We start from the raw sequence: 24,239 nt of genomic DNA on the forward strand, positions 1-24,239 counted from the left end.
ACAGTCATAGTATGTCAAAAAAAATTAAAAAGTAGTAAAAAGTCATAGTATGTCGAAATATTCATATACATCATTGTTTAGTATGTCGAAAAAAACATAAAAAAGTCATACTGTAGTATGTCGAAATATTCCTAAAAATTCATAAAAAGTCATAAAAAGTCATAGCATAGTATGTCAAAATATTCCTAAAAAGTCGTAGTGTAGTATGTCGTAACAAGTCCAGATTTATAAATCTTGTTGTAAAACAAGCAGAATCTAAAGTCCTCTGGAGAATGCGGGCATTGATCCCGCTACCTCTCGCATGCTAAGCAAGCGCTCTACCATTTGAGCTAATTCCCCTTTCCAAATAAAGCCATAGTATGTCAAAAATTCATAAAAAGTCATAAAAAGTTATAGTATAGTATGTCGAAAATTCGTAAAAATTCATAAAAAGTCATAGTATAGTATGTCAAAAATTCATAAAAATTCATAAAAAGTCATATTATAGTATATCAAAAAAATTCATAGCATAGTATGTTGAAAAAATTCATAGCATAGTATGTTGAAAAAATTCATAGTATAGGATGTCGAAATATTCATAAAAAGTTATAGTATAATATGTCAAAAATTCATACAAGCCATAGTATAGTATGACAAAATATTCATAAAATGTCATAAAAAGTCATAGTATAGTATGTCTAAATATTGATAGAAAGTAGTAGTGTAGTATGTCATAAAAAGTCCAAACTTGTAGTTCTTGTTGTAAAACAAGAAGAATCTAAAGTCCTCTGGAGAATGCGGGCATTGATCCCGCTACCTCTCGCATGCTAAGCAAGCGCTCTACCATTTGAGCTAATTCCCCTTCTCGAATAAAGTCATGGTATAGTATGTCAAAAATTCTTGAAAAGTCATGGTATATCATGTCAAAAAAATTCTTGGTATGGTATGTCATAAAATTCATAAAAGTCATAGTATAGTATGACAAAAAAATCATAAAATTCATACTATGTCAAATAATTCTTAAAAAGTCTTAAAAAGTCATAGTATGTTGAAATATTCATAAAGTCATTGTTTAGTATGTCGAAAATTTTTTTTTTTAAATGTATAGTATAGTTGTCAAAAAATTCATAGAAAGTCATAAAAAGTCATTGTATAGTATGTCAAAATATTCCTAAAAAGTCGTAGTGTAGTATGTCGTAAAGTCCAAATTTGTAGTTGTTGTTGTAAAACAAGAAGAATCTAAAGTCCTCTGGAGAATGCGGGCGTTGATCCCTCTACCTCTCGCATGCTAAGCAAGCGCTCTACCATTTGAGCTAATTCCCCTTTTCAAAGAAAATCGTAGTATGTTGAAAAAAGTCATAGTATAGCATGTAAAAAAATTCATACAAGTTATAGTATTGTATGACAAAAAATCATGACAATCATAGTTTAGTATGACAAAAAATTACAGCTGTGTCATTTGGCCTGAACTTGGTGAAGTAAATAGAATCATCCATCAATCACCTTGCTGGGATTATTCCTTTTTAACCTGAGGTTCAACAATTGGTGAAAACTTCCTTTCCAGCACTTTGGAGAAGAAAATCCACTAGTAATTGTGATCTCCATATTGATCAATTTATCATTTTGGCCATAACCATGCTACTAAAATAGATTTTATCAAACCAGGTTGGGCAAGTAACCTTTCAGCTGACTTCTTGTAAAAAAAATTACTCAACTCAAATAAAGCTACTGCGATGGCTGGGAATGAAACCCAGGTCAACTGCTTGGAAGGTAGCTATGCTCACCACTATACCACCATCGCTTGGCAATACAATGTTTACTTCAAATCTTGTAATACATCTGGGCATTGAGACTGAAAACGCTCTCTATCACTGAAAGTCCCTCCAGGGGGTCCTATGTTATAACATTCACAAGAATAGGAAGTGTGTGTATATGTTCTAGGTCCCTTCGATAGCTCAGTTGGTAGAGCGCAGGACTGTAGAGGCTTAAAGTTGAAATCCTTAGGTCGCTGGTTCAAATCTGGCTCGAAGGAGAAGATTTTTTTCCAGAGTTTCCCTTCAGGGATCAATCAAGAATTTCTGATTCAGATGTAGAGATGGACGGACAACCCAAAAGCATAATACTTCTTGCCAAGACATAACATGAAACAAAAAAAAAGAGGTGGGCTAGATATGAGCGCAGAAATCCTCTTACGACACACCAAACCATGTGGAAGAAGGTGCTCTGGTCAGATGAAACCAAAATCGAACTTTTTGGCCACAATGCAAAACGATATGTTTGGCGTAAAAGCAACACAGCTCATCACCCTCAACACACCATCCCCACTGTCAAACATGGTGGTGCAGCATCATGGTTTGGGCCTGCTTTTCTTCAGCAGGGACAGGGAAGATGGTTAAAATTGAGGGGAAGATGGATGCAGCCAAATACAGGACCATTCTGGATGAAAACCTGTTGGAGTCTGCAAAAGACCTGAAACTGGGACGGAGATGTATCTTCCAACAAGACAATGATACCAAACATACAGCAAAATCTACAAAGGAATGGTTCACAAATTAACGTATCCAGGTGTTAGAATGGCCAAGTCAAAGTCCAGACCTGAATCCAATCCAGAATCTGTGGAAAGAACTGAAAACTGCTGTTCACAAACGCTCTCCATCCAACCTCACTGAGCTCGAGCTGTTTTGCAAGGAAGAATGGGCAAGAACTTCAGTCTCTCGATGTGCAAAACTGATAGAGACATACCCCAAGCGACTTGCAGCTGTAATCGCAGCAAAAGGTGGCTCTACAAAGTATTAACGCAAGGGGGCCAAATAATTTAGCACGCACCACTTTTCAGTTTTTTATTTGCTAAAAACGTTTAAAATATCCAATAGATTTCGTTCAAAAGTCAACGTTAACGTTAGTGGTTAGCAATTGGCGTTAGCATAGCAAGCTAGCGATTTAAAAAAAAGTTTCAGTTAGGAACATGGTTGCAAGCATGTATGGACAGGACTGTATAGACCACAAAACAAGACTGTCGTAATTTTTAAATCAATTATTTAAGCCGAAAATACCAGAAATGCGTCTCTCTGGTCGATGCCGGAAACATTGTTGCCTGTTGCACATTGTATATCGCTACCCCTCGGTTTCAAGTAAGATGGCATTCTCCCTTGATTTTCTTCATTCATTGTCTATGGTTCCTAGGGCCATACACCCCTTACCCCTCGATCAAAAACATTATTGGGACAGCACTCACGTGAACGCTCAAGACGTAGGGAAAGGGGTAGGGGTAAGATAGAGAAATGAGATTCAGCCTAAGACCTCTTGTGTTAATCTGACTGATAGGGTTATGGAACATAGTGGTAGACCAAGGCCTCCTGTGGTAATCTGACTTGAAGGGTTTTGGAGCGTAGTGTTAGACTAAGACCTCCTGTGACACAAACTAAGCAGTATGCTCTCCCTTTTATACCTCAGGCTATTGTAGACAGCACAACAACCACTTCAAACATACACATTTTACAGTTTTTATTGTACTTTATCTATACAATATTAATGCTCCAGTTTTAATGGGTGTTACAGCGGGTATGAGCACTCTAATTTCCATTTTAATGGATGAAATAAACATAACATAAAGACTGTACCCTTCAGCAGGAGGAAACATTTCACAAACAGATGCATTTTTAATTTTCAACAGCCTGGGAGTGGACTTTATATGGAGACAAAGCATAGCAATTAGCCCAGCACGCTTCCGCTGCGCCACTCTGCTCTGCTGGACAAGGCCACAGGTTCAAATAAGCAGGTAAATCACCGTAGTTTTAGATGTTTAAATGTGCGCACAAGAAAGCTAAGAGATTACTGTGGGGAAAAGGAGACTGGCTAGGTTAACTTAAGATTTTAAACATTGTAAAAAATGTATGAAACATATGAACACGTTAAACATATACGGGCATATAATATATACCTACAGTCTCAGTCTTTGGATGGTATAGGTAGCGTATCGCTACCGTGACGGCCGACATGCGCCCCGTCACAGTTACCAACAATTTTGTTAATGAATGAGTATTTCACATTGAACACTTACGATTGGGTGGTCGTTAAAAACAGGGCATTGCGAGTACAGATATAAAATCTAGAGTCAGAAAGGGATACATATCACAATCCCAAAATCACAATCTCCACATATCACAAAACTGTTGCGTGGGGCCTTAGGTATTTGCTTGTATTACATCAAGTTTTCCAATAACATTAACAAGCATAACATTGATTACGGGGCCTGTGTTTGTCATGATGTGAAAAGTTGATAGTTGCAGTTAGTGTGGCCGAGTGGTCTAAGGCGCTGGATTAAGGCTTCAGTCTCTCTGGAGGCGTGGGTTCAAATCCCACCAATGCCATTTGCATATATTACATAGCTGGAAGGCAACCAATGTGATGTCTTACAGCTGTGGCATTTGGCCTGAACTTGGTGATGTAACTAGAATCATCCATCAATAACTTTGCTGAGATTGTTCCTTGTTAACCTGAGGTTCAACGAGGTGAAACCTTCCTTTCCAGCACTTTGGACTAGAACATCAACAAATGATTGTGATAATTAATCGTGATCTCCATATTGATCAAAGTAATTGTTGTTATCACTTTGGCCATAATCATGCAGCTCAAAGAGATTTTATCAAACCAGGTTGGGCAAGTAACCTTTCTGCTGACTTCTTGTAAAAAAAGAAAGTACAACAACCTAAAAACAGTTACTACGATGGCTGGGAATCGAACCCAGGTCAACTGCTTGGAAGGCAGCTATGCTCACCACTATACCACCATCGCTGGACAATGTAATGTTCACTTCAAATCTTGTAATACATTTGGGCATTGAGACTGGTTCAAACCCTGCTCGAAGGTGCAGTCTTTTCCAGAGTTTCCCTTCAGGGATCAATAAAGAATTTCTGATTCTGATGTAGAGATGGACAGACAACCTTAAAGTATAATACTTCTTGCCGAGACATAACAAGAAACAAAAAAACTGACTATTGTAAGTAATGAATGGCTTCATGAATAGACAACCATCATCCCAACGTATGCCATTAACAGTCTATGAGTGGTCAATTAGAGTCCAATGACTTTCTTTGGGGCAACTCCTTTTTCCTCCAGATAGAGCTCATTCAGCATTAGAAAGTACCAGTTAGTGCTGAATATCTATTCAAAAACTCCCATTCTTTTATTTATTTAGCCAGCGGTGGACAACTGCTGAAATGTACTTGCTCTGCATGTGTTAGTGTCTGATGATGAACTCACAACCAAGACAACCCCAAAGAGAAGCACTTATGAACACAATGATCATCAGTGTCTTTATTTGAGGTAATCTGAATGTGATTACAATGACATCTTAAAGATGAACTGAACTGAAAAACTAACTTTTGATAACTTGTTGGTTATGGTAATTACAAATGAATTACACCAAAAAAAATTATTTTAAAAATCAATATACCTTTTTTTTAAGCAACACAAAAATTGTATTTGTTAGTATTAGAACGCTGACAATATCGATGACGTCACTGGCATGGTAGGACGCATTTGAGCCTGTGAGGGACAGGCCTGTAGTGTCTGACTACCACCACATGGAGGACAATCAGTTTCAGGCTCCACTGAAGTACAGGATCGCCTCGGGGGGAGTGACAGTGACCGGTGTGTGTGGGCGCAGCTTACTGTCATGCACTCTCCTTTATTGTATTCAAGCACATTATGCATTTTAGGAAATAGACTGCTTATATATCGTGTCCATTTAGAGAAAATAGAAAAAACATGGTTAAGGTCCTGTTCGTTTACGAAAATAGAGGCAGATAAATGGAAAATGTAATTGGACGCATTAATCTATGGGATCGCTTGTTAACTGCACGTAGGAGCGTTACCCCAGTTTGACTATAGATGCGCGGAGGAGTCTGGAGTTTTGCGGAGTTGGCAGATTTTTACAATGGAACTAGCAGCTGTTTCTGCATCAACAATGTGCCCTGAGACGGCGAACATCAGCTAGCTTCAGGGTGATTAGAGAGGGATGTTGGATTCTGTGGTTTAGCTGAGACGTGGACATCAGCTAGCTTCAGGGGGAGTAGAGGGACGTTGGGTTCTGTGGTTTAGCTAGCGGCTAACATCTGCTAGCTTCAGGGGGAGTAGAGGGACGTTGGATTCTGTGGCTTAGTTAGCGGCTAACATCCACTAGCTTCAGGGGGAGTAGAGGGACGCTGGATTCTGTGGCTTAGTTAGCGGCTAACATCCACTAGCTTCAGGGGGAGTACAGGGACGTTGGATTCTGTGGCTTAGTTAGCGGCTAACATCCACTAGCTTCAGGGGGAGTAGAAGGACGCTGGATTCTGTGGCTTAGTTAGCGGCTAACATCCACTAGCTTCAGGGGGAGTACAGGGACGTTGGGTTCTGTGGTTTAGCTAGCGGCTAACATCCGCTAGCTTCAGGGGGAGTGGAGGGACGCTGGATTCTGTGGCTTAGTTAGCGGCTAGTAAACGCATAATTATCGTCGGAGTCTTGGTTTATTTCTACAGTCAATGGTTGGAGTGCTAGCTTGTGGAGTTTGTCATAAGAGCTGCCATCGTATTTAGCTGCTAGCCCTTTCCCTCGGTCGGATCGTTGGTATCTAGCTTGGTGTTGTGTCTCAGTAATGCCCAGTGTGTCAGTCTCTGTTTTGTTGAACGCTATTAAGCCGACACGTTGGGCTTTATTTTTGTAAGTGAATATGTTCGTGTTTTGAGTGACAACAACGTTACACCCAGCCCTTTGCCTAGTAGACTTGATAGTATGCCGATAACAGGTAACCATAGCTCCCTCTCTGTTCTCTGCCTGCCGTGAGAGTTTCAGCGCCCGGTCTGCGGCAGGTAGCATCGGGGGTGTTACTTGCCGGTGGTCTATCGGTCTGCCCTGCACTGGAGCCTGCAGGCCTCAGGTTTCAGTCTGTTGGACTTAACCTCTCCAGTGACGCTGTTGTATCAGAAGCACAGCTTTCCATATAGTCTGTCGCTAAAAAATGCTAGACTCAAAATCCAGGGGCTGTCGGAGGGCTAGCCCGTTTTAAGGCAGCTAGATGCTAGCCATGAGTTGAGGACTGTTTTTTTCCTTGTCAAAGGTAGCCTGTGGAAATGTGTTGTAACCCCAGCTGCCTTAGCCCTATACAGTTCCTTACTGCAGCCAGGGGCAATACATTATGACCCCCCTAGACGTCTTTCTTTCCGTTTCCCCACCCATATGTCCGCTAGCATCCGACTCTTTGTATGGTGTTCCTATGGCTGCGCTGCTAGTGCTAGTTAGCCACGGAGTAGCTTACCATGCCAGTGACGTAGTAGATTGTGGAATTCTAACATGGCGGCGCCCATGTTACAAAAACAACACTTTCAACTTGCCATTTTATCCCTTTTAACAAATTCACCCATTTTAATAATAGTACCAGTGATAAGAAATAAAATACATCTGTTATATCACCATTATTCAAATTCCAGTTCAGTTCATCTTTAAGGTGCTTGTTGTGCTGTCTGATAGTCTGAGGTATAAAAGAGAGAGCATACCGCTTAGTTTGTGTCACAGGAGGTCTTAGTCTACCACTACGTTCTATAACCCTACCAGTCAGATTACCACAGGAGGTAATATCTTCTGCAGCTCTTTTAAAGACTCTACTATAATACCTGCTGGAGATGCCAGGTCCTCATACACGTAAAGCATGAGCTCTACTACTGAGCTACATCCCCTGAAGATCTTCAGATTTTTTAAAACTTTTTTCTGAGATAGACTTAGACTTATCTTTATTAATCCTTTTGGGATAACTCCCGCAAGGAAATTGAAATATCACTAAATAAAAGAAGAAACCTGGGTAAAACATGTAATGTTTATGTTGTTTATGACTTCAAAACCTGTAAATGCAACTGTGGTGGCTGGAAATCAAACCTGGGCAAAATGATTGTACTGCTATGGTATAAATCATAGTTGAAAAGTAACACAACTGTTGCCTTTCTGCTGGACAATACAACGATCACTGCAGATCTTGTAACACAGACTGAAAATAAATGATGAGAAATGCATTGGTGGAGATGGGTTGCTTCCACTACTTCTGAGATAACACTGTCTTTGCTTCCACCCTTGAGGAACACATCTCGTTGTCGGCAGGATTCAAACCTGCACGGGGAGACCTCATGGGATTTCTAGTCGATCGCCTTAACCGCTCGGCCACAGCTACCTGCAATTCAGTGCCAGACCTATTGGAACGAACGTTCATAAACTTTTTGATTGGTTATTAGAAGTTACCAGACACGGGTAAAGTGCAAATCGTAGTGCACTGCCTGTGTCTGTGGATCCTTGTGGAGGCAGCTTGATTGATTGATATGCTCCCTTATTTGTACCATAACAGAGATCTAATATTTTGTCAAATTGGGTTGTGCAAGTAACCTTTCTGGTTACTTCTTGACAAATAAAAGAAAGTAACCACACAACAAAATTTACTGCAATGGCTAGTAAGCAAACCCGGGTCAACTGCTTGGAAGGCACCTATGCTCTATAACTATACCACCATCACTGGACAACACAGTCGATGTCCTTAAAAGTTGGATTTTTCCTTTTTATGAAATTAAGGCATTAAGATCAATTTCCAAACAATGATTTTTTAAATTCCTTTTTTTAGCAGAGATACTCACTGCCCGTACTCAAGTAGAAGTACAGAAAATTGTGTTAAAAAATAATCTGGTAAAAGTTGAAGTACTGATTTAACTTCTTTACTCAAGTAAAAGTAACAAAGTACAGGCTTAGAAATTTACTTAAAGTATAAAAGTAAAAGTAGCCTTATTAATGACAAAGCTACTTGGACCAGACAGATGTTACTAGAGAGCTGCTGAGAATCTTCAGTGGACATGGAGAAAAGACTCTTTATTCTTTATTCTTTATATGCCATTGGCTACATTTTAAATGGCCGTCTGCCAATAGGCCTAAAACATATATAAAACATATAGCCTATTTATATTGATAGAGACTGGGACTCCAGGTTAATAAGATTCTGTCTAAGTAGCAAGATATGAATTTAGCTGTGATTTTGTGAGAAGTCTGTGTATATTCCCATCTAATTAGATTCAATTTGGTGTTGATGACAAAAAAATAATAGATAAGTCCCGTGAAAATATTTGTAATTTATTGAGGACTAGATTAGGACTGGATTTAAAGCTGATTGTGGTTTCCAACTTGGCCCAGGTGCGTCTGTTAAAACACAGACGGAGACAACTTCTCTCTGTTGATGCTTTATTACAATCAAGCATCAGTATGAACATGGGGGGGGGGTAGCTCTGCTATGGCTGTGTGTGTGGTAATAAAAGAAATAAATAACATTGTAAAGGCTACCATACACAATGCATAGGAATAATAAATGCTAGTAAATAATAACAATAAACCCACTATTAATTACATTATCTTAATGAGCAAGGAGGTTTAACAATCACCATTATATCGTATAAACAGCCAGGTGTAACCTAGGTAACAGGTGTAACCTAGGTAACAGGTGAAAAACACAAAGAAGCTAACTTTAAAAAAAATTTGCCAGAACTACAGACCAATACAACAACAGGCTCAACTGACAACATCAGTTATATGACTTACAGTTCTCCGCTATTCACAATCACACCTGATAGACGAGCTTTAGTACAAAACTAAAGTAACGAGCCAATTTTGTAAAATGTAAGGAGTAGAAAATACTGATATTCATGTTAAAATGTAAGGAGTAAAAGTCAAAAGTCGCCAAAAATAAATGGTAAACTAAAGTAAAAATATCTGAAAAATCTACTTGAGTACAGTAATGAAGTGTTTGTACTTTGTTACTTCGTTAACAAAGTATTTATACTTTGTTACTTCCAATCTCTGATAACCGTAAAGATTAATATGTACATGGTTTGTACAAGCGCTATATAAATACACTACATTTACATAACTGTATCTTCTGATAGACATAAGGGCACTTTGGTTATCTTTGGGCTGCTCTATGGTCTTCTGAAGAAGAATAAATCCCAGAGTTGGCTCCCTCCAGGTTATTTAAGCAACAAACGTCCCTGGGTGGACTTGAACCACCGTCCTTTCGGTTAACAGCCGACTGCGCTGACCTATTGCGCCACAGAGACTGTGCCCGTCTAATGTTTTCTGAGCAGGAGCTCAATCTTTAAGCCACAAGCATTTGCTTTATGGCTTTTTGAGGTTGAGCTGCACATGTATGCTTATCAGGCTATTTTCCTGTTACTCAGAAATTGGAGAAGCTGCCTCTATGGTCTTCTGCAGAAGGATAAATCCCAGAGTTGGATCACTCCAGGGAGCTCGATCTTTAAGCCACAAGCATTTGCTTTATGTGAGCTTTGCTAACTGTGAGAAACTGTCACAAACGCAGATGCGAGGTGATTCAGCGGCGTCTAGAAGCTGAGGAGACAGGCTTAATTGCGGGTGGTGGAACATGTCTATGTCTGGGGATCCTCATGGAGGCAGCTTGATTGATTGTTATGTTCCCTTATTTGTGCGATATAACAGAGATCTAATGTTTTATCAAACCGGGTTGGGAGAGTAACCTTTCTGGTTACTTCCCGAAAAATAAAGCAAGTAACGTCACTCAAAGAAAGTTACTGGCTGGGAACCAAAGCCATATCAACTGCAACACATCTGGGCATTGAGAATGAAAATGAATGCTCAGAGATGCTTCAGTGGCTTCCAGTAACTATTTGATATTATAGTATTGTCCATGAAGGCACATCTGCCATTTGTTATGAGATGTGTGACCACAATTAAAGAGCCCCTCTCGTTGTTGGCAGGATTCAAACCTGCGAGGGGAGACCCCAATGGATTTCAAGTCCATCGCCTTAACCACTCGGCAACAACAACCTGAAAAGCAGTGCAATACTGATTTGCACTAATATTTACACTGACTCACGAAAAAAACACGAGTAAAATTAAAAACACTGCATAAACTTTGCTACCGTGTGTTTATTTAATATGGGTACACTTTACATGTAGGTGTATACTTTACTGCAAATTAAACTGAGATGTCAGGGTTTCAATCTCCACCTGTGAAAAGTGCTGCTTCTTAGCCGGATTACGTCTGGCCATGTCGTAAATAGTAGGGGCGAGGACTCAAAACCGAGAATATATTGGGGCGTGATATTTTAATTGTTGTGATTGTTGTGTGCCTTTAATATCACACATGTAGATATAATGAAAGAAACTGCCTAGCAAACTCTTTTGAAGGTTCCATGGGTAATGGTTAGCACTCTGGACTCTGAATCCAGCGATCTGAGTTCAAATCTCGGTGGAACCTGTTTTTAAGCCACAGCACAGGTGAAAACATTCAACTTTCCACATCTAGTTTAAAGTAAGCTTATGTTGGTGGGGGCACGATTTTCAAAACAGGACCCGTGTTTTCAAAACACTACACACAATTAGCACAACCACACACCCAACTAGCAAAACACTACAGATCCTTTGCATAATTAAACACTTTTGTAAAAACTACACACTTGTTTAAAAACCACACTTTGTTACCATATGAAACACACACGTTTCACATTACTATACTCTGTTTGCACGAGTTACACTCTGCTGTGATAAACCTAAAACACTTTTAGCACTTCTACTTCCCTTTGATTAGAGTTGGCTACCATCAAAGTACAAATATAATGTAAACTCACCAAACGCTACACAAGACCAATGTTGCAGAGTGAAGAAACTCATTTATTTCTCAACACGACCAAAATGTTGACATGGAGATTCATAATACTGTAACAAATGTCACTTTACGTATTGTAAAAAACACTAGACATTGTCTCTTCGCCTAGCTGGATCTGGCCAGAGAATTTCATCAACATCGCAGGCAATGTTGTCATTAGCAAGACACCTTGGAAAGAAACGTCTTGAATGACGAATCCATCCTTGTATTGCTGCTACCTCCATCTGGTCACAGGCCTCCTCCATGGCTTGGATGAGGGGTACCTCAGCCTGGAGACGGAGATCATATACCTTCCACCGCCATGCCGAGAAAAAACTCTTCTATAGGGTTGAGAAATGGAGAGTATGGTGGAAGATATAGGACGGTGAAATGTGGATGTTGCTGAAACCAGTTCTGAACCAGAGCAGAGCGGTGGAAAGACACATTGTCCCAGACAACAATGTATTGCATATGATCGATTTGATCTGCTGCTGTTATGTTGTGCAATTGGTCCAAGAATGTGAGTATGAGTGCTGTGTTATAAGGGCCCATATGGGCATGGCGGTGGAGGACCCCATTCTGTGTAATGGCTGCACAGAGTGTTATATTACCCCCACGTTGCCCTGGGACATTGACTATAGCCCTGTGGCCAATGATGTTTCTTCCCCTCCTTCGTGTTCTCGTCAGGTTGAACCCAGCCTCATCTACGTAGATGAACTCATGCTGGATCTCCTCTCCATCCATTTGTAAAACTCTCTGAAGAACAGTGTCAGGCAAAATTGTGTTCAGTGTAGATCTAGTATACATATTACAGTACAGTAAAAGATTACGAGACAGTATGCAAGATCACAATGCTTAGGTGAATACATACCTCTGCATAATCATGCCGCAGTCGTTTCACCCTTTCGGAATTGCGCTCGAAAGGCACTCGATAAATTTGCTTCATTTGAATATGGTTTTTTATTAGGATGCGTGCCAGTGTTGATGTTGAGACCTGATGGATATTGTTGAAACCGACGTGGTTATTGACAATGTTAGCTTGGAGCTGATTGAGGGTTATAGCATTGTTGGCCAAAACCATGTTTACTATGTCCCTCTCTTGCTGTTCTGTGAACATAGGAGGCCTTCCCCCTCGTCGTCCCTGACCCTCAATCCTATGTAGAGAAAAAAACAGTAAACAATAGTACAGTCATTTCACAGGAAAAGGTAACAGAAGTGCTGATAGTGCATAGAATACAGTACTGTAAGCAGTTGCTGAAACTGTGCAGATGTTTTTGATATGATGATATTTTTACAATACCTATTTTCCAGTCGAAATGTTCTTATCACACTTGCCACTGTGTATCGGCTTAGATTTGGCTGTCCTCCAGTCCAGCCTCCCTCAGCGTCAGGCCGGGGTGGACAACGTGGTCAACCAGTGTTGCGCGGATCTCATTTGTCAGATTCGGTCCTCTTTGAGCACCTTCTTGTCTTCCTCTTCCTCTTCCTCTACATCCAGCGTGGCCTCCATCTCTTCCTCTTCCGTTGATTCCTCCTCTGTTGATTCCTCTTCCTCCCCTTCCTCCTCTTCCTCCTTGTATGTATGTCTATGAGACAAGGTCCCTCAAGAAGGCCCAGTCAGTCCTAGCCGACCCGAGTCACCCCATGAACAGCTGTTCATCTTGTTGCCGTCTGGCCGGAGATTCAGTCTGCCTAAATGTAGGACAAACAGACATAAAAACTCTTTTGTCCAGCTGCTATAGGCTTTTTCAACAAGTCAATGTGAGGTGTGGTCTTTGTTTTGTTGTCTTTGTATTTTATTTTAGATGTATGGCTGTTTTTGTATAACCTGTGTGTTACATGCTGCTGCACAACAAATTGCCCCTTGGGGATAATAAAGACTCTGAACCTTGAACCTTGAACCTTGAACCTTCTCCTCCTCCTCCTCCTTGTCCTCCTCCTTCTCCTCCACCTCGTCCTCCACCTCGTCTAACTATTCTCTGACTCTTTCCATTGTGCTTGAAGACCGATGAACTCACCTGCTGCTTTTTATAGTGCTTATACACCTGATTGGTGTGTCTACAATTAAGCAAACAAGTGTTTGCACACCTGATGACTGTGTTGAATCAGTTGGTTGAAGGTGCGGTAATTTGACAGTCAGTTCTTTGGTATTGCAAGGAAGTGACTTCATAATAGATGTTTGTGTGTAATGTATGTTAAGTGTGTTTAGTGTTTTGCAAATCACTGTGTGTAGAGTTTTGCAACAAGTGTGAGGTTGACAATGTGCTTATAGTTGTGCAAATATGGGCTGATGTTTTGCTTGTTGAGTGTAAGGTTTTGCTAGTAGTGTACTACTTTTAACTGTAGTGTGTAAGCAATCCAAAAAAACTGTAAAACAAGCAGCATGTCTGAAACCCACGTTCACCAGAAATCTATTGGTCACTATGTAAGGACTACAAACCCCACGTCACCAGAAATCTACTGGTTACTATGTAAGGACTACAAACCCCACGTTCACCAGAAATCTACTGGTTACTATGTAAGTACTATAAACCCCACGTTCACCAGAAATCTACTGGTTACTATGTAAGGACTACAAACCCCACGTTCACCAGAAATCTACTGGTTACTATGTAAGGACTACAAACCCCACGTTCACCAGAAATCTACTGGTTACTATGTAAGTACTATAAACCCCACGTTCACCAGAAATCTACTGGTTACTATGTAAGGACTACAAACCCACGTTCACCAGAAATCTACTGGCTACTTTGTAAGGACTACAAACCCCACGTTCACCAGAAATCTACTGGCTACTATGTAAGGACTACAAACCCCACGTTCACCAGAAATCTACTGGTTACTAAGTAAGGACTACAAACCCCACGTTCACCAGAAATCTACTGGTTACTATGTAAGGACTACAAACCCCATGTTCACCAGAAATCTACTGGTTACTATGTAAGGACTACAAACGAAGTTAAAAACAAACCTGAAGCTGAAGAAACCCTAAACGTTAACGGAACAGATCCGCAGACCGAATTGACTGACGGAGCAGTGAGAGAGAGAGAGAGAGAGAGAGAGAGAGAGAGGGAGAGAGAGAGAGAGAGGCCGAGGGAGCACATTTCTCCATGTTCTGTGTGTGTGTGATTGATCCGAGCGGGTTGTAGGCGGGGGGGGGGGGGGGGGGGGGGTGCTGTGATTATCACAGAACGCTGCGCGGCCAGTTGAGGAGTTTTATTCAATCCGAGCACGGATATTGACTCGTATTACTCGGATAATACTTGTACTCGGCAAAAGTGCTTTATCCGTACCGGATACTCGTTTCAGCCGGGTACTCGGATCACCCCTAATATACACATCAACTTTCTTTTATATTAATGCATATACATATCAACTTTCTATTTGATTATCATCACCATTCATTATGACATCATCTTTCTTTTACATGAATGCATACATACATCAACTTTCTGTTTCATTAATGCATATACACATCAACTTTCTTTTAATGATATCATCACCATTCATTATGTCATCATCACTATTCATTATGACATCAATTTCTTTTTAATAAATGCATATACACATCAACTTAATTTTTGATTTATGCATACACACACCAACTTTATTTTAGATTAATTCATACACTCATCAACTTAATTTTTGATTTATGCAAATACACATCAACTTTCTTTTTATTTTACGCATATAAACATCAACTTTCTTTTTCATTAATGCATATACACATAAACTTTTGTTTTGATAAATGCATATACAGATAAAATTTATTTTTTAATGCTTAAAAACATCAACTTTCTTTTAATAAGTGCATATACACATTCAATTTATTTTTATTATGCATATACACATCAACTTTCTTTTAGATTTATGCACATACACATCAACTTTTGTTTTGATAAATGCATATACACATCAACTTTCTTTTCATTAAGATAAGATGGTGCTTGAACATGAAGAGCTTTGTAGGTGAGAAGAAGGATTTTAAATTCTATTCTGGATTTTACAGGAAGCCAATGCAGAGAAGCCAAACCAGGAGAGATGTGATCTCTTTTCCTGGTTCCTATCAGAACACGTGCTGCAGCATTCTGGATCAGCTGAAGAATCTTTATGGACTCTTTTAAGCAACCTGATAATAAAGAACTGGAGTAATCCAGCTTAGAAGTAACAAATGCGTGGACTAGTTTTTCTCCATCAATTTTTGACAGGATATTCCTGAATCTCTGAATGTGATGACTACTTCACTGGGGAAACTTCGGTAGGCCTGGCCACGATTTCACGTCAGGGAGATTTTTCCGTGAACGTCATGGAGAGTTTAACTTCGCAGAGTTTGATTGTGCGAAGTCAATACAAACAAAGAAATGTGTTTCCGCCCTGTTTCGAACAGGGGACCTTTCGCGTGTTAGGCGAACGTGATAACCACTACACTACGGAAACTGACAAAAACCATTTATTTTGCATATTTGTGGGAAAATGCACCATTTTATTTTACTGCAAATGTTCAAAAAGCTACAAAATAGAGATTTTAAAATAGATTCAGTCACAGATGCTTTGTCATGGATTTAAATGATAGCAAATATGTAGTAAACCTAAATATTTCTACATGCATTGACTGTGGTCTGAATGTTGGAATAGCGCCACCTATTCTTGATGTGCCAAATATTAAGCTGGGCATTCCTCGTCAGTATAATGGACAGTATCTCCGCCTGTCACGCGGAAGATCGGGGTTCGATTCCCCGACGGGGAGATTTTTCTACCAGCTAACCAATGCAAGGCCTCGAGGAAGTCCCGGCGAACGCGTGGGACTACTCGGGAAAGTGGGCCTTGGCTCAAGCTGTGTTCAGCATGGAAGGAGAACTCCTGATCCTAAATGGGAATATTTTCAAGCGATTGAAAGAGCACAACTCCTGGACGTGAACAAAACGTCACAAGGTGCCGCAGGAGTTGGGAGAGTGTCAAGTCTAGCCACCTTGGAATTCCATTTATGCTCTTTGCAGACTATGTGGTTCATTTGGCTTTATCAGGCATTGATCTACAGCTTCCACTGGGGTGAATCATGAGGGGGAAAGCGTGCCTTGGCTCAGGCTGTGTTCAGCATGGGAGGAGAACTCCTGACCCTAAATGGGAATATCGTCAAGCGATGGAAAAAGCATATCTACTGGACATGAACAGCACCTCACAAGGCGCAGCAGAAGGTGGGAGAGTGTCAAGTCTGGGCACCTTATAATTCCTCTTCTGCTCTTTCCAGATTATGTTGTTCTGTGGGCTTCATCAAACAGTGATCTACAGCACCCACTGGGGCAGATTGAAGTCCAGTGTCAAGCATTCGTAATCAAAGTCAGCCCCTCCAAATCTCAAAGCTCAGGATTTCTCCCATCGGGTTGGGAGTCAATTGCTGTCCCAAGTGAAGACGTTCTTGTATCTCAAAAGCTTATTTCAAACAGTGCAACTTGTTCCAACACAAAAACCACAATACTACTGAAACTTTGGATGGTCGCCTCCGCCTCTCACACGGAAGACTGGGGTTTTATTTCCCGATGGGGAGATCTGTCTACCAGCTGCTAATTATTTCCCAAGGCTAAATCGACACTAGTATCATCTGCCAGAGTAGTTTGGATACGAGGCCCAACCATAGCAAAAGATATGACATTTTTAAGAATGTATTATAGTGGATATACTCCAAGAAAGACAAAGGTTTTACAAAAGGATTGAGAATGATCCTGCTATCAAGATATGTTTTCAGTGACGATATGATCACCTACTTCAGGATCCAGGAACGTAGGCAGACAGCAGGAACCTAAGACGGATCCAGAATGTAAAACATCAACTATGAGGCTAGGAAGTTGAGGTTCAGGTAATTTAATTCAATTCAATTTTATATATAGCGCCAAATCACAACAACACTTATCTCATTGCGCTTTTCATAAAAGAGCAGGTCCAGACCATCTTCTGTGATGTTATTTAATGAAACCGGAAAATTCCCACCAAGAGCAAGCACTAGGCGAAAGAGGCAAGGAAAAACTGAGCCAGCACTAACTATAAGCTTCATCAAAGAGGAAAGTCTTAAGCCCACTCTTAAATGTGGAGATGGTGTCTGCCTCCTGAACCCAAACGGGAACCTGGTGAGGAGCTTGATAGCTGAACACTCTGGCTCCCATTCTACTTTTGGAGACTTTAGGAACCACAAGGAACCCTGCATTCTGGGAGCTCAGTGCTCTGGTGGGTAATAAGGTACAATGCTCTTTAAGATAAGATGGTGCTTGAACATGAGAGCTTTGTAGGTGAGAAGAAGGATTTTAAATTCTATTCTGGATTTTACAGGAAGCCAATGCAGAGAAGCCAAACCAGGAGAGATGTGATCTCTTTTCCTGGTTCCTATCAGAACACGTGCTGCAGCATTCTGGATCAGCTGAAGAATCTTTATGGACTCTTTTAAGCAACCTGGTAATAAAGAACTGGAGTAATCCAGCTTAGAAGTAACAAATGCGTGGACCAGTTTTCTGCATCAATTTTCGACAGGATATTCCTGAATCTCTGAATGTGATGACTACTGCACTGGGAAACTTCGGTAGGCCTGGCCACAATTTCACGTCAGGGAGAGTTTAACTTCGCAGAGTTTGATTGTGCAAAGTCAATACAATAAGAAATGTGTTTCCGCCCTGTTTCGAACAGGGGACCTTTTGCGTGTTAGGCAAACGTGATAACCACTACACTACGGAAACTGACAAAACAAATTTCTTTGGCATATTTGTGGGAAAATGCACCATTTTTATTTTACTGCAAATGTTCAAAATGCTACAAAATAGAGATTTTAAACTAGATTCAGTCACAGATGCTTTGTCATGTATTTGAATGACAGCAAATATGTAGTAAACATAAATATTTCTACATGCATTGACTGTGGCCTAAATGTTGGAATAGCGCCACCTATTTCTTGATGTGCCAAATATTAAGCTTGGGCATTCCTCGTTAGTATAATGGACAGTATCTCCGCCTGTACGCGGAAGATCGGGGTTTGATTCCCCGACGGGGAGATTTTCTACCAGCTAACCAATGCAAGGCCTCGAGGAAGTCCCGGCGAACGCGTGGGACTACTCGGGAAAGTGGGCCTTGGCTCAAGCTGTGTTCAGCATGGAAGGAAACTCCTGATCCTAAATGGGAATATTTTCAAGCGATTGAAAGAGCACAACTCCTGGACGTGAACAAAACGTCACAAGGTGCCGCAGGAGTTGGGAGAGTGTCAAGTCTAGCCACCTTGAATTCCATTTATGCTCTTTGCAGACTATGTGGTTCATTTGGCTTTATCAGGCATTAATCTACAGCTTCCACTGGGGTGAAATGAGGGGAAAGCGTGCCTTGGCTCAGGCTGTGTTCAGCATGGGAGGAGAACTCCTGACCCTAAATGGGAATATCGTCAAGCGATGGAAAAAGCATATCTACTGGACATGAACAGCACCTCACAAGGCGCAGCAGAAGGTGGGAGAGTGTCAAGTCTGGGCACCTTATAATTCCTCTTCTGCTCTTTCCAGATTATGTTGTTCTGTGGGCTTCATCAAACAGTAATCTACAGCACCCACTGGGGCAGATTGAAGTCCAGTGTCAAGCATTCGGAATCAAAGTCAGCCCCTCCAAATCTCAAAGCTCAGGATTTCTCCCATCGGGTTGGGAGTCATTGCTGGCCCAAGTGAAGACGTTCTTGCATCTCAAACTTATTTCAAACAGTGCAACTTGTTCCAACACAAAAACCACAATACTACTGAAACTTTGGATGGTCGCCTCCGCCTCTCACACGGAAGACTGGGGTTTTATTTCCCGATGGGGAGATCTATCTACCAGCTGCTAATTATTTCCCAAGGCTACTCGACACTACTATCATCTGCCAGAGTAGTTTGGATACGAGCCTAACCATAGCAAGAGATAGACTTAGACTTAGACTTAGACTTAGACTGAATCTAGTTTAGACTTAGACTTAGATATGCATTTTTAAAGAATGTATTATAGTGGATATACTCAAAGAAAGACAAAGGTTGTACATAGGATTGAGAATGATCCTGCTATCAAAGATAGGTTTTCAGTGATGACATGATCACCTACCTCAGGCCAGGAACGTAGGCAGACGACACAGGAAGCTAAGAAGGATCCAAGAATGTAAAACATCAACTATGAGGCTAGGAAGTTGAGGTTCAGGTAATTTAATTCAATTCAATTTTATTTATGTAGCGCCAAATCACAACAACACTTATCTCATTGCGCTTTTCATAAAAGAGCAGGTCCAGACCATATTCTGTGATGTTATTTACAGAACCCCGAAAATTCCCACCAAGAGCAATCACTAGGCAAAAGAGGCCACAAAAAACTGAGCCAGCACTAACTATAAGCTTCATCAAGAGGAAAGTCTCAAGCCTACTCTTAAATGTGGAGACGGAGTCTGCCTCCTGAACCCAAACTGGAACCTGGTTCCACAGGTGAGGAGCTTGATAGCTGAACACTCTGGCTCCCATTCTTCTATTGGAGACTTTAGGAACCACAAGGAACCCTGCATTCTTGGAGCGCAGTGCTCTGGTGGGGTAATAAGGTACAATGAGCTCTTTAAGACAAGATGGTGCTTGAACATGAAGAGCTTTTTAGGTGAGAAGAAAGATTTTAAATTCCATTCTGGATTTTACAGGAAGTTAATGCAGAGAAGCTAAACCAGGAGAGATGTGATCTCTTTTCCTGGTTCCTATCAGAACACGTGCTGCAGCATTCTGGATCAGCTGAAGAATCTTTATGGACTCTTTTAAGCAGCCTGATAATAAAGAATTGGAGTAATCCAGCTTAGAAGTAACAAATGCGTGGACTAGTTTTTCTTCATCAATTTTCGACAGGATATTCCTGAATCTCTGAATGTGATGACTACTGCACTGGGGAAACTTCGGTAGGCCTGGCCACGATTTCACGTCAGGGAGATTTTTCCGTGAAGGTTATGGAGAGTTTAACTTCGCAGAGTTTGATTGTGCAAAGTCAATACAAATAAAGAAATGTGTTTCCGCCCTGTTTCGAACAGGGAACCTTTTGCGTGTTAGGCAAACGTGATAACCACTACACTACGGAAACTGACAAAACAAATTTATTTGGCATATTTGTGGGAAAATGCACCATTTTTATTTTACTGCAAATGTTCAAAATGCTACAAAATAGAGATTTTAAACTAGATTCAGTCACAGATGCTTTGTCATGTATTTGAATGACAGCAAATATGTAGTAAACATAAATATTTCTACATGCATTGACTGTGGCCTAAATGTTGGAATAGCGCCACCTATTTCTTGATGTTCCAAATATTAAGCTTGGGCATTCCTCGTTAGTATAATGGACAGTATCTCCGCCTGTCACGCGGAAGATCGGGTTCGATTCCCCGACGGGGAGACTTTTCTACCAGCTAACCAATGCTACAAGGCCTCGAAGAAGTCCGGCGAACCCGTGTATACTCCGGAAAGTGGGCCTTGGCTCAAGCTGTGTTCAGCACGGGAGGAGAACTCCTTATCCGAAATGGGAATATTTTCAAGCAATGGAAAGAGCACAACTCCTGGACATGAACAATACGTCACAAGGCGCCGCAGGAGTTGGGAGAGTGTCAAGTCTGGGCACCTTATAATTCCTTTTCTGCTCTTTCCAGATTATGTTGTTCTGTTGGCTTGATCAAACAGTGATCTACAGCGCCCACTGGGGCAGATTGAAGTCCAGTGTCAAGCATTCGGAATCAAAGTCAGCCCCTCCAAATCTCAAAGCTCAGGATTTCTCCCATCGCGTTGGAAGTCATTGCTGTCCCAAGTGAAGACGTTCTTGCATCTCAAAGCTTATTTCAAAACAGTGCAACTTGTTCCAACACAAAAACCACATTACTACTGAAACTTTGGATGGTACGCCTCCGCCTCTCACAGGAAGACTGGGTTTTATTTCCCGATGGGGAGATCTATCTACCAGCTGCTAATTATTTCCCAAGGCTACATCAACACTACTACATCTGCCAGAGTAGTTTGGATACAAGCCTAACCATAGCAAGAGATAGACTTAGACTTAGACTTAGACTTAGACTGAATCTAGTTTAGACTTAGACTTAGATATGCATTTTTAAGAATGTATTATAGTGGATATACTCAAAGAAAGACAAAGGTTGCACAAAAGGATTGAGAATGATCCTGCTATCAAAGATAGGTTTTCAGTAATGATATGATCCCTACCTCAGGATCCAGGAATGTAGGCAGACGACAGGAAGCTAAGAAGGATCCAAGAATGTAAACATCAACTATGAGGCTAGGAAGTTGAGGTTCAGGTAATTTAATTCATTCAATTTTATTTATGTAGCGCCAAATCACAACAACACTTATCTCATTGCGCTTTTCATAAAAGCAGGTCCAGACCATATTCTGTGATGTTATTTGCAGAAACCCGAAAATTCCCACCAGAGCAATCACTAGGCAAAAGAGGCCAGGAAAAACTGAGCCAGCACTAACTATAAGCTTCATCAAAGAGGAAGTCTCAAGCCTACTCTAAATGTGGAGACGGAGTCTGCCTCCTGAACCCAAATGGAACCTGGTTCCACAGGTAAGGAGCTTGATAGCTGAACACTCTGGCTCCCATTCTTCTATTGGAGACTTTAGGAACCACAAGTAACCCTGCATTCTTGGAGCGCAGTGCTCTGGTAGGGTAATAAGGTACAATGAGCTTTTTAAGACAAGATGGTGCTTGAACGTGAAGAGCTTTTTTAGGTGAGAAGAAAGATTTTAAATTCCATTCTGGATTTTACAGGAAGTTATGCAGAGAAGCTAAACCAGGAGAGATGTGATCTCTTTTCCTGGTTCCTATCAGAACACGTGCTGCAGCATTCTGGATCAGCTGAAGAATCTTTATGGACTCTTTTAAGCAGCCTGATAATAAAGAACTGGAGTAATCCAGCTTAGAAGTAACAAATGCGTGGACTAGTTTTACTTCATCAATTTAGACAGGATATTCCTGAATCTCTGAATGTGATGACTACTGCACTGGGGAAACTTCGGTAGGCCTGGCCACGATTTCACGTCAGGGAGATTTTTCCGTGAAGGTTATGGAGAGTTTAACTTCGCAGAGTTTGATTGTGCAAAGTCAATTCAAATAAAGAAATGTGTTTCCGCCCTGTTTCGAACAGGGACCTTTTGCGTGTTAGGCAAACGTGATAACCACTACACTACGGAAACTGACAAACAAATTTATTTGGCATATTTGTGGGAAAATGCACCATTTTTATTTTTACTGCAAATGTTCAAAATGCTACAAAATAGAGATTTTAAACTAGATTCAGTCACAGATGCTTTGTCATGTATTTGAATGACAGAAATATGTAGTAAACATAATATTTCTACATGCATTGACTGTGGCCTAAATGTTGGAATAGCGCTACCTATTTCTTGATGTGCTAAATATTAAGCTTGGGCCTTCCTCGTTAGTATAATGGACAGTATCTCCGCCTGTCACGCGGAAGATCGGGGTCGATTCCCCGACGGGGAGACTTTTCTACCAGCTAACCAATGCTACAAGGCCTCGAAGAAGTCCCGGCGAACCCGTGGTATACTCCGGAAAGTGGCCTTGGCTCAAGCTGTGTTCAGCACGGGAGGAGAACTCCTTATCCGAAATGGGAATATTTTCAAGCAATGGAAAGAGCACAACTCCTGGACATGAACAATACGTCACAAGGCGCCGCAGGAGTTGGGAGAGTGTCAAGTCTGGGCACCTTATAATTCCTTTTCTGCTCTTTCCAGATTATGTTGTTCTGTTGGCTTGATCAAACAGTGATCTACAGCGCCCACTGGGGCAGATTGAAGTCCAGTGTCAAGCATTCGGAATCAAAGTCAGCCCCTCCAAATCTCAAAGCTCAGGATTTCTCCCATCGCTTTGGAAGTCAATTGCTGTCGCCAAGTGAAGACGTTCTGCATCTCAAAAGCTTATTTCAAACAGTGCAACTTGTTCCAACACAAAAACCACATTACTACTGAAACTTTGGATGGTACGCCTCCGCCTCTCACACGGAAGACTGGGGTTTTATTTCCCGAGTGGAGATTCTATCTACCAGCTGCTAATTATTTCCCAAGGCTACATCGACACTACTACATCTGCCAGAGTAGTTTGGATACGAGGCTAACATAGCAAAGATAGACTTAGACTTAGAACTTAGACTTAGACTGAATCTAGTTTAGACTTAGACTTAGATATGCATTTTTAAAGAATGTATTATAGTGGATATACTCAAAGAAAGACAAGGTTGTACAAAAGGATTGAGAATGATCCTGCTATCAAAGATAGGTTTTCAGTGATGAATGATCACCTACCTCAGGATCCAGGACGTAGGCAGACGACAGGAAGCTAAGAAGGATCCAAGAATGTAAAACATCAACTATGAGGCTAGGAAGTTGAGGTTCAGGTAATTTAATTAAATTCAATTTTATTTATATAGCGCCAAATCACAACAACACTTATCTCATTGCGCTTTTCATAAAAGAGCAGGTCCAGACCATATTCTGTGATGTTTTTTACAGAAAACCGAAAATTCCCACCAAGAGCA

The 24,239-nt window shown here is 40.9% G+C and overlaps 9 non-coding genes across 9 annotated transcripts; all 9 read right to left on the reverse strand.

The window, feature by feature from the left end:
• Positions 1-266: 266 nt before the first annotated feature.
• trnaa-agc (transfer RNA alanine (anticodon AGC)) lies at positions 267-339 on the reverse strand. The gene has a single exon. It is a non-coding gene; the product is annotated as a tRNA-Ala (tRNA).
• A 429-nt stretch (positions 340-768) lies between these two features.
• trnaa-agc (transfer RNA alanine (anticodon AGC)) lies at positions 769-841 on the reverse strand. The gene has a single exon. It is a non-coding gene; the product is annotated as a tRNA-Ala (tRNA).
• Positions 842-4,701: 3,860 nt separating this feature from the next.
• Positions 4,702-4,773, reverse strand: trnag-ucc (transfer RNA glycine (anticodon UCC)). The gene has a single exon. It is a non-coding gene; the product is annotated as a tRNA-Gly (tRNA).
• Positions 4,774-10,023: 5,250 nt separating this feature from the next.
• On the reverse strand, positions 10,024-10,097 carry trnan-guu (transfer RNA asparagine (anticodon GUU)). Its single transcript has one exon. It is a non-coding gene; the product is annotated as a tRNA-Asn (tRNA).
• Positions 10,098-10,760: 663 nt separating this feature from the next.
• trnas-uga (transfer RNA serine (anticodon UGA)) lies at positions 10,761-10,842 on the reverse strand. The gene has a single exon. It is a non-coding gene; the product is annotated as a tRNA-Ser (tRNA).
• Positions 10,843-16,026: 5,184 nt separating this feature from the next.
• On the reverse strand, positions 16,027-16,099 carry trnav-aac (transfer RNA valine (anticodon AAC)). The gene has a single exon. It is a non-coding gene; the product is annotated as a tRNA-Val (tRNA).
• A 2,212-nt stretch (positions 16,100-18,311) lies between these two features.
• Positions 18,312-18,384, reverse strand: trnav-aac (transfer RNA valine (anticodon AAC)). The gene has a single exon. It is a non-coding gene; the product is annotated as a tRNA-Val (tRNA).
• A 2,301-nt stretch (positions 18,385-20,685) lies between these two features.
• trnav-aac (transfer RNA valine (anticodon AAC)) lies at positions 20,686-20,758 on the reverse strand. The gene has a single exon. It is a non-coding gene; the product is annotated as a tRNA-Val (tRNA).
• Positions 20,759-22,806: 2,048 nt separating this feature from the next.
• On the reverse strand, positions 22,807-22,878 carry trnav-aac (transfer RNA valine (anticodon AAC)). The gene has a single exon. It is a non-coding gene; the product is annotated as a tRNA-Val (tRNA).
• Between the last annotated feature and the right edge of the window lie 1,361 nt (positions 22,879-24,239).

Source organism: Etheostoma spectabile, unplaced genomic scaffold (genome assembly GCF_008692095.1).
Source record: "Etheostoma spectabile isolate EspeVRDwgs_2016 unplaced genomic scaffold, UIUC_Espe_1.0 scaffold00001871, whole genome shotgun sequence".
NCBI lineage: Eukaryota > Metazoa > Chordata > Actinopteri > Perciformes > Percidae > Etheostoma > Etheostoma spectabile.